General features: G+C 31.2%; 1 protein-coding gene across 1 annotated transcript in view; it reads right to left on the reverse strand.

Moving 5' to 3' along the window:
* Positions 1–13,291, reverse strand: part of LOC118184671 (uncharacterized) — a 249,226-nt gene extending 235,935 nt beyond the window's left edge. Inside the window, exon 1 of the mRNA XM_035354375.2 lies at positions 12,913–13,291. The gene's annotated coding sequence lies outside the window, so the exon portion shown is untranslated. The remainder of the gene's footprint in view (positions 1–12,912) is intronic.
* Positions 13,292–15,363: the final 2,072 nt, after the last annotated feature.

Below are 15,363 nucleotides of genomic sequence, written 5' to 3' on the forward strand. Positions count from 1 at the left end.
AACCCAAGTAGAGGCAATCTTTGAGTTGCAATAAATGGTAAAGTTAATTCTTCGTTTGACTTGTCGTTTAAGTACGAGAACTCAGCGACTGTTCGCTACACAGTTCTTAAATATTCTAGCCTTCAAGGACTACAAATCTAGCTAGAATATTGCAAGTTAATTATAATACTTTTAATTCTTACGTGCCTGCTAGTATTCGCCAGTGATCTTTAATAAGGACCAACTCTGATAGTTATTTCTGTGAATCTTCGGCGGGTTTTAGTTTAGTAAGTATTAGATTAGTTTCTCATTTTCTATCTTGAGTTTTAAGTCCAAAAAAAGGCTTAAGACCAAGAAGTGGCCATCTGTGGATCATTTTTAAGTGGAATAAACGGTAAATTTAAGTTTTCTTTGCACTTGTCATTTAACTCTACACAGTTTTTAAGTATTCTAGCCTTCAAGGACTACAAATTTAGCTAGAATATTACAAGTTAATTATAATATTTACAATTGATACTAAAATTTCGTTGAAGAAATAATTAGTTTTCTGTGCCACAAAGGATAATAAGATAATAATGATAATACCTTACTGTTTATAAGCGTCAATGTTCAGTACTTCAAAATAAAATCTATAAATATCAGGAATGAAACTAAATCATGTCAGCGAACTTTGCAGTACCTCTACATATACTTTTGAATTCTGTGATGCGTACGTTTATTTTATCTATTCGTGCAAATAAAGTCATGTATTCTTATTTAGTGAAGCTTCGGTGAAATCGAAAACATGGTAATGATGCATCAGCTAAAATATTCTATCTCTAAATTTGCCATTTCCATATGATTGATACTGATGCATTCAAAACAGATGCTCCAAGCATTCATCGCTCATCTTTGTAATGTTCCTTTTCGACTGTCACACGACATCACTCCTTTCCGAACCGAAAAGAAGGAAAAAAATGACTGCAACTGCATATTTTTATCCCAATAACTCTGATAGAGTGAATAAGCTTCAAAACATAGAATGCTCTGTTTAGTACAGTCTTTGTTCCATCTGTTTTGTTGTTAAAAATCTCTTCCCTCCCTTTAAGACGGTCCTCCTTCCCGATGCATATATTACTGTTGTCTCTTCAAATATACGTAAAGAGGCTTATAGTTTAGTCTTAACTGTTGAACTGGATAAGAGCTGAAGCGGAAGGAAAGTTTTTGTGCCATTTTGAAAAGGGGATTGAAAGTGGAACTTTTGTTCTCTTCAGCCGTTATAATGAAGTTTAACGTTTCCAGGTTTTCTTTGTCATCCATGAATGGATACTTTTCTAAACAAATGCTTCTTTAAGTAGCTTTTCTTGTACGTTATGTAGGTAACGTTTTTGATGAAAATAATGCTAATGATACTTATAAGTAAATATATATTTAATGTAACAAACATTTTTTAAAGTTTAATTGCAACTTTTAATGTAAAGGGTTAGCATCTCGGTTGAACGAAATGGTAAAGGTGTGTTTTAGTGTAATTATTTTTTGTCTATGCTGCAAATGTTTATGTTTATGCTTTAAAAGAGCTAACTATAGGAAGGAATTTATAAAAGAATATTTCATGATACAAAGAATCTTATACAAATAATCCAAAATGGTAACCATTTATAGAGGCTTATTTTAATTTTCTAATAGTTATTTTTCTTTTTAAATAAGCTGTCCTTTACTTCCTTGTTTCCCACCTACAATTCCCTACCAGCATGAGAAGGGGCCATCTGTTAATCATTATTCTGAGTTGGAATAAAGACTAATTTAATTATTCTTGGACTTGTCATTTACGTGCTAAAACTTTGAGGTAATTCTCTACACAGTTCTTAAGTTTCTAGCTTTCATTGACTAATTTATGTAGGATATTACATCATGTTTTCTATAACTAGGGAAATACTCTAAAATCATCACTTACCTATCTCCTCTTGCTGGGATACAAATTTCAATCATAGCTATTAGTTTTGCGAATTTTTATATTACTCTTTAACTTTTTAACGCAGTCGCTATAAAACGATTATTTCTTACTATGTTTAATACTCAATCAATAAAATTATCATCTCTGTCACGTTCAAAAATATTGGTTTAATGTAATTAATTTAACAATAATATTAGCCAAAATGATAACTAAATTCCAGATACTGTCAATATTTATTCAGTTCCTATGAATAAATGTACTACAAGACATGTTATAAGATATTTCTCCCGCCTTCTTAGCATGCTTAGGTGTAGTGGTGAGCCCGCTAGACGCGTATTCGAGAGTTCCGTGGTTCGAGTCCTGGTGAGGGCATTAGTCATTTTTCATGTCTCCTGTTTCGAAATAAGCAAATGTCTCTACAGTGGCGCCCGAACTAAAGAAAGTTGGTGGATAATGATTCTCCACCACCAGAATTTGTCGATTGGGTCCCCTAATCACCAGTCGCCCTTTATAAGGGGGAGTATATAAGCTATTTCTCCCGCCTTCTTAGCATGTCTTCGTGGTGTAGTGGTCAACATGTTCGATGCGTATTCGAGAGGTCTGTGGTTCGAGGCTCGACGAGGAAGAAACTTTAAGTGTTATTTCGAGCATCTTATAAAACAGAGTAAGAAATTGTGTCAGAATTACTATGTGCCAGAATATTTCATTCCTCTCTGTTAACACTAGAAAGACCATCGTTATTTTGAGGATGTTGTATTTAGTTTTGAGCGTTATGTATTTGTTTGATATATTTTATTTCATAAAAGGGGAAAAGTGCGTTATATACCTGTTCTCTTTATAGCTCTTTATAGCTGATACTTTGACGGCGTTGAGGAAAATAAGCAGAAATGTTTTAAGCTGTCCAGTAAAAACGTTGTATAAGTAAGGCCTTCTACGCTATGTTTTATTTTAAGGAAAATATGAAATGTATTCATATAGAGGTATCACTTGCAACTACAGAATTTAAAGAATTTGAAAAGAGGTAGCGCTCTCTGGTCGTATATATATATATATATATATATATATGCATATACATCCACTAATAGCCAACCAAGCAGAACGTTTGGATCTTTTGTATGATCGGAAATTTGGGGAATATCTTCATATGTAAATAGAAGTGTGAAAAATGAAGCTTTCACATTTATTACAGTAATTTATATATAAACTAGTTGCACGAATAACAAAGAAATATATTGAACAGAAGCTCATCGGCAAATGGTCAATATCAGTATATAAGTACAAGTTTTCTAGCTCTTTTTTATATTTGAAGAACACTCTTCATCAAATCGTTGACGTTACAGATAATACTAAGAAATCACCCAAAATGCAAAATTTTAGAATTAAAGAATATATTATAGAAATTTCTGAAACATTAGCTAGAAACTTCTCAAGAAGTCGAAGATGACTAGCGCTAACTTTCCCAATGATTTCGATGAAAGCATGTGAAAAATAACTGTCTTTCGCGTTCGATTCTATAAGTTTCTGACAAAAAAATCAAATTTAAATTTACGTATGCAATGTTAAACTGAAAAATACAATAAAAAGAAATGATATATACTACAGATGCAAGGTATTAGTTAGAGGAAAAGCAGTAAAAAATAAAAAGTAAAAAGATATAAATCTGAATGTTTTCAGATTTTAAATTACGTCCAAAGGGGCGTTTTTTAATGTTTGTTACCTTTATTTATTAAATATCATATTCTACGTATTTAAACCATAAAATTCAGTTCAACAGCAATATTGCAAAATAAATTTTAAATGAGCATATCTTTAGAATTTTCGATACAGAGTCTCGCGCGCAGATATTTTTTTTTCGTACAGAGTTGTATTGTTCGCTTTGAAATCGTTTAGTTTCTTAATCAAAAATTCGTTGAAGTGTTAAAAAATATGAAATCGATAATAAAACAAATTTCAACTTCAAATTAGGGCTTCCATATGCCCATATTCTATAGACGACTACGTTATTATTACTGTTAATTAAAGTTTTACAAAATATGAAGTAGATAATAAACCAAATTCTGAATTTGGACTTCCAAATGCCCATGTTCGGGTGGAAACGTATGTTATTCAAAGTTTGATGGCTCTAGGTACCGCTGTTTTATCACAATGCGAGAAACATACATACATTCATGCAGAGTCTTCATTATTTAATTTCTTTAAATATAACACAGGGCGATAATATTTGGTGGCAACAATTTTAAAAGTGTTTCGCCGTTTATAGTTTTCCTTGCGAAATGCAAAAACGAAATTCAGAGCAAATTGCCTTCAAATTGTCCCTTTGGACTAATAAGTTTTGTATGGATTGTAGAAAGTAAAAATGATAATTACACTGGTTAGATTTTTATCGATGAAATACGAAAAGCATACAATCTTTTCCCTTGGTGGCAACACTGCTAAGTTCGTTTCAAATTAATGTCATTTATAAATTATGTTTCGTCCACGTTGATTTAACGTAATTTCACGAATCTATTCTTATCTTCTGACCTTGGATATATACATCGGCCAAAAGTACTTCATTTTATTTTAAATATTTTTTCGATGTTTTAGGTTAGATTTGTTCATAAAATTATTGTTTCCAAATATGTTGTGATTTAATTTCCGTTGATAAGAAATACTTATATTTTAAGGTACTGATCGACAATATAAGTTAAATTTATAAAAAAATACTTTATTAACCCAAAAAGGAATTAGCCCAAACTGGCTATTATTTTCGAAACGGGATTTCGCGTGGTCCACTAGAAACGGCTGTATCCCTTTTCAAATTGCTTCCACCAAATATTATTGCCCTATATTATTTTCAAAAAATTAAATAATGAAGAATTTGCATGCATGTATGTTTCTCGCACTGTAAAAAACTATGATATTTAGAACCATCAAATTATGAATAACGTAGTCCTTCACCCAAATACATAAACCTCGACGTCCCAATTCTAAATTTTGAATTTTATATTTCATATATTATTAAACTTTTATGAATTTTTTTACTTACAAAATCAACAATTTGAAAGCGAGTAGTGCAACTCTGCGCAAATTAAACTTTTATCTTTAGCGCTCGAGAGTGTCTGTCAGATATTCTAAAGATATGCTATTTTTAAATTTTGTGGTTTTGCTATCTAAATCAATTTCACGAGGCGTAAGTGCGAATAACATGATATTTAATTAATAAATTTAACGTACAAAACGTTAATAATTAAAATACAAAAAGAATTTAGTAAAGCCATCTTGGTAAAAAAACTGAACATTGATATGATGAACCGAGAAAGGACTGAAAATAACACAAAAATGTATGACAACACTTATCCCTGTAACGGGAATTTTAAATATATATGCTGCTTTTAAAACTTTTGTATTTTTGCTGTTTAGTTATATATGGCTTAAATATAAAGAAAATTATTCTTAATAATAAAGCTAAAAAGAAAAAAAAAGTTCGGCAGAAGTGAGTGCAGCATGAGCGTAAAAATTAAACAACTGAGTTAACAAAAAATTAAACTTAACAAAGTCTTTTGGGCGACCGTTAAAATCTGAAAGCTTTCTGATATTTTTAATATACTTTATTCTTTATTTTAATTCGAACCATCAAACGGATACCTTTATTTAGTAATATAAGTCCCTACGATCTAATATTAAAGGTCCAAGAATCTATTTTCGTTCATTATATCCCATATTAAATATTTATTTTTTCATACACTCATTCCTCAAAGTATTAATTGTCTTTATAAAGCATAAACTGCAATCATAATCTATGGTGGTTCTGGTACATGCTTATATATTAAGGTTAGATACAGGAATATTCCTATGCCCATGAAAAACTTTTAAAATTCATACTTAATAACTTCACAACCAATACCAGGTTTCATTGCCATGAAAATGGGTTAAATGCATTACGTTCTAAAAGCAATAGGTGCAGGTTGGATGAAATCTCTGCGTGACCGAATATTACTAACAAGTGAGAATCGGCATAGGTAAAAATTACATTTAAATATAAACTACATAGTTTTTAAAGTCAGTTTACTTACCAAAAAAAAATCTGAAAGTTTTCAGATTTTAAATTACACCCAAAGGGGCGTTTTTTTAACTTTTCATGTGTTACCTTTATTTATTAAATATCATGTTCTCCGCACTTAAACCATAAATTTCAGTTCGATAGGAATGTCGCAAAATAATTTTAAAATGAGCCTATCTTTAGAATTTCTGATACACAGTTCCGCGCGCTGGAGAAAAAAAGGTTTCTTCCCCCCCCCCGTAGATTGTTGCCCTTGCTCGCTTTCAAATCGTTGAGTTTGTTACTCAAAAATTCATTAACGTTTTACAAATTATGAAATCGATAAAAAACAAATTCCAAATTTCAAATTTGTGTTTTCACATGCCCATATTCGCAGTAGGATTACGTCATTCAAAATGCGATGGCTCTATGTACCGTTGTTTTATCACAATGCGAGAAATAGACATACATTTATGTAGAATTTTCATTATTTAATTTCTTCAAATATAATGCAGGACTCTAACATTTGGTCACAACAGTTTGAACAATGAAACGGACATTTATAGTGATTCAAAGCAAAATCTCAGAAGGAAAACAATAGTCCTTCAAGGACAAAGCCCTTTTTGTCTAAAAAGCCCTTTTTGTCTTCTTATATTTTTACATTTTTCAACCATTTTCCTCGGAGACCTTAATCGACAATTAGAGAAAGTACTTAAACAAAAATTTGCTGCTAAAGTGAATAGACAGCACAAGGCGAGAAGGTGACGTATTAATGCACAGAAAAGGCCAGATTTCAAATTTAATTCTATGTGATATTATCTTAGCATCTGCACTCCCAGCTAATATCTGGGTCTTTGCAATTGCACCACAATTAACCAGGTTGGCACGCTTGCTGGATGAGGCGAATTTTCGCACAGATAACATTAAGGATAATTCGCAAAATCTTAGAGTGTTAGCACTTTTCTCAGCATTTTGATTCTGAAATTCATGAAATAGACAAGCATGCTGCAGTTAGAAATCTTTAAGTTACACTAATCCGTTGTTACTCAAGAATACCTAAAACCAGCTATAATAAAAAATTACATAATATGAGGCACATAAGGAACTTTCAGTAAAAGCTGTGTTTCTGATTATTACAAAGAAAATCACAGTAGAAGGTATTTTTCTCTCATTCTTCCAACATGCCTTCGTGGTGTAACGATAGCACACTGGGCACGTATTTCGAGAGGTCCAGGATTCGAGTCCCGGCGAAGGCATTGCACATTTTCCACATCTTCTGCTTCAAAAATAATCTAATGATTCTACAGCGTAATAGAAATAAATCTCAATTCTTATTTTTAATATTAGACTAGTTATTTATTTATTAAAATTTTGAGACCCAACAGCAGCAGAGAGGATTGTAGTTCAGTTTGTGTTTAATTAATGTAGCTCGCTGTAAGATCTTTACATAGATTTCTTCACGTGTAACGTTGATATGAACATCAGTTTGCAGAATATCCTTCATGAAGGTATTCCTTTCTTTAGGCAGATAATCTTAGTGTGTTTTGATGTATATCTAATTTAACAAATCTAATGCAATCCAACCAAAATTTTTAGATGAATGAAAATTGAGAATGCTTATGGTGAGCTTTCTCTGAAAGAAATGTTTCCTGGATCAGTTCTAAAAATAATTCAAAAGGGATGTTCATGAAATGGGACTGTAAACTAAATTTTAATTTTTAAATTGCATTAATCCGTTATTAGTTAAATTCTTTAAAATTCAGCCGCTTGATTTAAATTAGCTTTTAATCTTCACATTGAAGTTGTTTTCACTGCACACATACCATCTATGCTGAGAAACTAGTTCTACAGTACAGATTTCCTACATGAGTTTTCGAAGATTAAGAAAATTTCACTCTCCGGAAACGTTCACTCACTGCAGTCCAAGCCGTCTGCCTGCAAATACATTTATCTAATTGTTATATTTATTAATCATTGCATTCCTAGCTATTAAAAACGGTAATAAACGTTAACAATTACTACTCATTTATTAGGGGTAGAGTTTTACTACTATTAATGTACTAATAAAATTTTAAATTGTATGTCATATATTTTAAATCTATATAATTTATTTAAATGTATATAATAAATTTTAAAATGTTAGATCTAACACAGAAAGAGAAACTGCAAAAGAGCAACTAAAATTAGACTGAAAATATTTGCCTTATTAAAATACTATGAAAAATGCCTTTTATTAATACAAAAGATTATATTGTCTGCAGCTAAAGCAGAGAACTTAAATGAATCTATCTAAATGTACATATAAGTAAAGAAGTGCAGCGTATAAGGCAGCTGTGAAATATTGCGTAAACAAAATATCCAAAAATCATACCAAATGCGGGTAACATAACAATCATAAAAAATGATTAGATTCATAGATCCTGCTTTAAATGTCTGAGTAAGTCAAAATATCAAAATTAAATTAATATATTCTTATAATTATGATTAGTTATCTGCACTGTTTATCTCTTCTTACTTTTCGATAACAGTACTCGTGAGAGAAAAATAAGAAATAAAAGCGATTAACTCAAGAGAAAATCAAATGAATAGGAGACACTTATAAATTTTAGAATATTGAATACTCAAGATGTCGTTATAACACTGAAACGTAGATCGAAGCATGGATAACTCGAAACTGGACAGAAGTTAATAATTTGCTTTTGTGCATATTTTAAAAAGTTTAGATCATACCGAAACCCTCAAAAAGTTCTACACTCGAATGAAATAATACATACCTGCATCTTTATATATATAAGCGTCTAAAGTGTGTGTCGCCGATAGTTTATTGTTGCCAATCGGAAAAATGAGCGCGGAAATTAACGTTTCCGCAGTTTTTAATTAATATTTCGACCGATTAAAGTCGTACGAAGATAAGAACGGTATCGATAGATTCGGAGAATGTTTCGGAATCCGAGGATATGCGTCCCGAATTTCAACTCGGCACCGTTCCGTAGATATTCGAGAAAAAAGAATTTGCACGTAGTCAAATCCCTGTAATAGGGAAAACCCAAGAAAGAAAGTGGAAAATGTAGAGAAAACGTAGGGAAAATTTAGTTTTTAATTAATATCCCGGCTAATTAAAGTCCCAAGAAGACGCGAATGGTCAAAATGGCGTGCCACGGACATGCGGAATCCAACGGTGTGCTCCGCTAAGCCCATCAGGCAGCCGTTTCGGAGGAGATAATGCTACTTCACCCCATATATATATGCGGCTTAAGTGTCTGTTTTCGCCGATAGTTTATTGGTTGCTTGCGTAACTGTACTAGCCAATGGGGTGAAGTTGCCACGGCACAGGGTTGCCGTTTCAATTGAGACGTACACAATTTCCTGAAAAACTTGCCTTTGCTATGACCATCCATAAGTCTCAGGGCCAAACGCTTAAGCGTTTTGGCATTTTTTTACCTGCATTTGGACACGGTCAACTTTATGTTGTCTGTTCAAGAGTTCGGAAGGAACGGACGTAAAATTAAAAATAATGCAAGGCGAGCTTAAAAATGATGGAAAGATCTACACAAGAAATGTTGTGTACAAAGAGATCTTTGACATGGGAATTAACATTTCATTATTTAAATCACCTTTATTGATTGAGCTAGCGGTGAAACTTAAGAACTGTACCGCCAGTGGTTTCTTTCATTGCACTCTTCTTTAAGAAATTAAGCAAGTAGCAGGGGGAAACCCCTTGGGGTAGTAAGCAAATGGGCGTCCTCGCCACCTGCCCTGTGTAATTCAGTTTAAATTAGCAGACACCTTTGCAAAAATCATTTTAATTACAATTTACAATATCTAGAACAGCGGTCATTTGGTATGACCGCCAGGCTTTCTAGTGTATATATAATAGCTTAAAAGCAATTTTAAAAATTCTGCTCAGATACAACAAAGTAGAACTAAAACAAAAATATGTTTACGCATATATGCTACTACATACATGTATATATATATAATAGCTTTTATAAATTCTGTTCATGTACAACAAAGTAGAACTAAAAAAAAAATTGTTCAGAACAGTGTAAATAGTCGATGCATAAAATAGCTAAAGGTGAAAGAAATTTTTAAATTGAATAATTTTGTGGAAATATAAAAGCTGAGATAAAAAAAAAACATTTAAATGAAGAAAAGAAGAGTAAAAATGAATGTTGATTTATTTTAATATATATATAATTCAAAAATAAAATAAAAGCAATTTACCATTGGTAAATTCAAAAATTCATATAATAATAAAAATAGGACAGTAATGAATAACGAAAATCCTGTAAGCTATAAAATTTGAAAAATCCAGTAATAAAAGGATCAAAAAAAATTTATTTGAAACTGAAAATGAAAAATACATTAAATATAAATGAGAAGATGATGACAGATGCTAATATGAGCAAAATTCAAAAAGGGTTGCACCGACGTGTCTCAGCTAGGGGCAGATTTACTGTTCGCAGAACGCTTCCTGCATATGTGATACAGAAACAAAATATTAAACTTTTATGAAAATAGATATATATATTCAATATGACTCTGAAAGTAAAAAAACAAGAAAGCATTTAATAAAATGACTTTTCTTTATCCTGAGTTTTTCATACAAATAATGCATTTGTGTGAACATATGAATGAAAATAAAAACATGAAAAATTAAAGGAAAATTACTAAACAATTGCAGTTGTTTTAAAGCCAGAAGCATAGAGCCAGTACCACATATCAACAAATAAATCAAAAGTGCAATTTTCCCGCAATGTAAATCAACACAAAATCTGAAAAAAACGTAACTTATTTGAAAGTTAATCAGAAAGAAAACATGAATCATATAGGCCTAGAAAAAGTTTTAAACGTGTTTGTTTTAGGTTTTCTTTTATGGGTCAAATATATATTCAGTAATCTAAATTTTACTATTTAGCATTTTTCCTGTTTAAAATAGTATTTTTATACAGCTTCCTTTTATTGAAATTAAAATGCGAATTACCTAAAATACTGACTCAAATTGCATTCAAATAATTCATCGCATTAATTAAATTTATGTTCCTTGAAGATGAGGAGATGATTTATAAAAACACTTCTCTAACAATAAATAATATATATGCATATATCTATACATTAATGGTTACTTGCGTTTCTAGTTGTTAGAGCCAAATCTATGCCAGGGATATTTAAAATGAGTAGCTTGTCCTCATGTAAACACTGAAAGGGGACGTAAAATTAAATTGCAACTTCAAACATAAAAATGTATTCAGACATACGTAGATTCGAGATTTGTCTCAGGAGTAAATAATATGTAATTATGTTTCGGTATACAAGCAAACAATGTAAAGGAATCAGACCGTTATTTACATAAACAAATATATGATCAATCATTTCCATTCCTAAATTGTAAATCAATCGCATTAATAATTTGCTTATCTCTTCAATTAAGAAGATCTGTGATAAATAACAAAACCTAAGAAATTAAATGAAATCTTAAAAGGAAAATAAATTGGAGTCCAGCAAGTATTCCAAATAGAAAAATGTTTTAATCCCAAATCTTTAATTTTTTGCCCTTTGCAGTACTGTTGTACATTTTTTCATTTACTTTGTTAGTGCTATAACTAACTTCTGTAAGCCCCCCCCCCGTAGTACACTTTGTAGAATACGAGGAGTTAACAAAAACTATTCTAAGAAAGGTATCTATAATACCGAAAGAGGAAATTCAGTACAAGAAAGTTCTAATTTGCAGACAAATTCGAGATTTGCTTTATGGTATTCTCCACGGCAGCCGGACTAGAGTCATAGGCTACATGTGAAAGACATATTGTTTAGAAACTTCTATGATGGCGAGTAAACGTATCACTGGAAATTCACAAAAACCTTTTTAATGCCAAATCAAACTTTTAACAAAGAGGAAAAACACGTTGCAAACATTATTTCTATTCTCAAAGTGAACTTTAAAATTTAAATGCCAAACTTTCACGTTTGGTCTTTGTTAGCTCGCAATTTTGTTTTACGCTTGCTATGAATCTTACAGCACGAAGTGAAAGAACATGCTTTAAAGCTAAGAATTTTGTCAGAAACTTTAAAATTTGAATTTTTCAAAATTACCTCACCATAAGGTACTGTAAACGAATATCGAAAAATTCCAATGCAGGCTACTACATAAAATTTCCCATTGATTAAGTATTAAACGTTACGACATTTTTACATTTTGAAAAATCTCTGTTAGTTGGTCATGAATTAAAAGGCCACCTGAAACTAATATAGTAAAGAATTGTTAAAAATATTCATTGCTAAGAATAAGTTTAAGACCTTACGTCATGAAACTCATGCATTAGAATTAAAAATTCAGGATGTACAACCAACGTAAAATTATTCCTGCTGTTTGTTGAACTGTTACATTTCGTTTTTAACTGTTACGTTATGTTACGTTCCGAAGCCCTGCAGAAAAGCAGAAGCCCGTTCTACTTTTCTGCAGATCGCTTCCTCCCCCCCCACACACACATACAAATACACACTTTCGGAAATAAGTACATGTAATATTTAGTTTTGTAAATAAATAGATTGTTGCATTAAGATTAATGTTCACAAATGTGAAATTTATATTAACATATCATTAAAAGTTACTATTCATCAGCATCAGCACATGTTATCTACATTACTTACATTATTTAAGAGCCTGTAATTTCAGCAATGATAACTGCTAGGTATAAATGCGGGTGAAACTTAATATTTCTCCTTTACCTTAAAAATTTATTTTATATAATGACCATAAATTTGAATTTGCTTTATACCTGAAAATAGAAACTAATTTTTCTTGGCGTATTTGTTTTCATCACACTAGACAGTCTCAAAGAACTTGATATATTCATTTAAAAACTTTAAAAACAATTATTTTCATAAATGCACATTTGTAATAATAATGCTTTTATAAGATATATATACAATTTCCCTATCTTATGCTTTCTGTTAGTGAAAAAATTAAAATTCTTACCTGGATTTATCTTGTTTTCCAACCAGTTACGGGTAGGGCGGAGTTTTATTAGTTCATCAGTCAGTTAGCCAGTCAGTAATGCCTTGTCACGTCATTTGATCAACAGAATGTCACGTGACTAATATGATCTACCTCTGGCAACGTCAACAAATCTTCCTCTCTCTTCTCTTTGTTCAAATAGTAGCAAAACCAATTTGATCGCTTACGACGTTTGCTAAACTAACCTTTTACTGCACTAATAAGCTTCTGTCATGCACTGCAAAATGATGTTTTTGCTGAACTTCATTAAAAACTGACCAAAAATGTGCTTTCCAGTGCATAATTTTGCGATAAATCTACGCAGCATAGGATGAAAATCCTACCTATCAACAATGCTGAAAAGCGGTGTACGCAGAGCTTCTCCTGGAGAAGGTTAGAGGGCGCTTCTGCCACGCGAGTCACATGAGCTGAGAGGTTTCCTTAAAAGCTTTTATTATTCTTTATTTTGCGCTTAGTCATCCGCAAAAGAATAAAAACGTAAGTTCGCCTACGAAATGAATTTATTCTTAATACCTTCGGCAGAATAAAGCGAAAGGATAAAGTCGGTCTCCAACGCATTTTCATAAATTAATCAAGATGAAGTTTGTAAATAACTTGAAAGTAACAGTAATAAAAGGGAAATGTTAATTAAAACACCCAAATTAAATATGTAACTTTTTTCTTTCGCTGCATGGACACATATAACATATCCTATGCATACATGCATAATACATAAGCATAAAACATTTCCAAAATTATTTTGCTATTTGCTGTTATAAAAGAAGGGGTGTTTTAATCCAATAATGTAATGCTTAATAATAAAAATCGATTCTTGTTAAGTAATACTAAAGATTCAGTTAAAGTCTGAAGCTGCTCAAAATATTCAATCACACTGTCAATCACACACTTGAATCATTTTCTTGTAGTATGCCAGTCTCTTTCAAACGCTACAGAAGAACAATTTTTAATGTGTTGTGCTATATCGGTGTGATAGATTTTTGTGTTAGAGAGAATGCATCACAAGAAGACTTATCACTTTATAATAATTTATAATAAGAAAACTTTCCATATCCATCTCGAAGGAACACAAGTTAAATTTAAAAACATCAATGAAACAATTTTTAGAATTTAAATTAGTATTTTAAATAATTTCAACTTCTTGTTTAAGAATCTGCTAACAAAAATCTTTAACCATAAAAATACCAAAACCAAAAGTAAATTTGAAATATTAAAAATGTAGCTACTGTCATTGATCGCAGATTAATTGACTTATCAAGAGGATAAACCAATCTACAATCAATTAACAACAACTAAATGAGAGAGGGTTTCATCTTGTTTCATCTTACTTCCAAGTAAGCATCCAATTATTTGCTAGATTCAAACCATAAAACACAATTAATACAGACACTCAATCCAAATACAGACATTAGTCCATTTAAGCCAATAGAATCTTGTAAAACAAAATAGCAAATAATCTTAAAATTAAAGTTATAAGTAAAAACACAATTAATCTAAACGAGATACTTACTTTAGAAGACATATCCCCTACATTCGCATTTTCAAATTCAACAGAAGTAAATATATTAGAATATTAAAAGTTGATTCAAAATCATAAGAAGATCAAAAACGACACAATCTTAAAATTAAAGTTCAAAACAAGTACTTAATTAGAAATTTAAAGATCAAACTAGTAAGTTGAAATTAACAAACTTGCCTTTAAAAAATTTTTAAAACCAAATGGCTGGAAATTTAAGCATTAAGTGATGGAAGTAAAAGGGTTGTTGTAAAGTGCAGTTTTCTATTTAAGAAAGTTTAGCCTAAATTGGCGAGAAAATTGGAATTCTTCTTGGAGATAATACATAGAGAGTAGGCTGTTACTAAAATAGCTCTATAAGCTGCTATTAGTTACCAATTAAAAATAAAGTAATTAAAAGCAAATTAAAAAGCCTATGACTATGACTTATGATATGAAAAGTTTTCTTATTATAAATTATTTGTTTACTAATTTGCAGTTTTAGCGCAAGTCATAGACGTTTTAATTTACTTTTAATTACTTTATCACTTTATAAGGTATTTTATCCTTCCTTTCTGCATCCTTCATGGTGCAACGGTCTAGCATCAAAATAACCTAATGTTTATACAGTGGCACCCGAACCAAAAAGGTGGTGGATGTTGATTCTTCGTCACCAAGATTTCACGATTGGGTCCCTAATGCCCAGTTACCCTTTAAAAGTGGGAGTATATAACGTATTTCCTCCTTACTTTCTGTATTCTTTCGTGGTGTGACGGTAACAGACTCAGCGGGTATTAGAGAGGTCCAGGTTCGACTCCCGGCGAGGGCACTGCTCATTTTTCACGTCTCCAGCATCAAAACAACCTAATAATGTCTTTACAACTTGACACTTTATTTATACAAATATTTTTTCATGCTTA

This window comes from Stegodyphus dumicola, chromosome 5, assembly GCF_044657685.1.
Source record: "Stegodyphus dumicola isolate Sdum_Otavi_A_Nest chromosome 5, ASM4465768v1".
In the NCBI taxonomy this organism is placed as follows: domain Eukaryota; kingdom Metazoa; phylum Arthropoda; class Arachnida; order Araneae; family Eresidae; genus Stegodyphus; species Stegodyphus dumicola.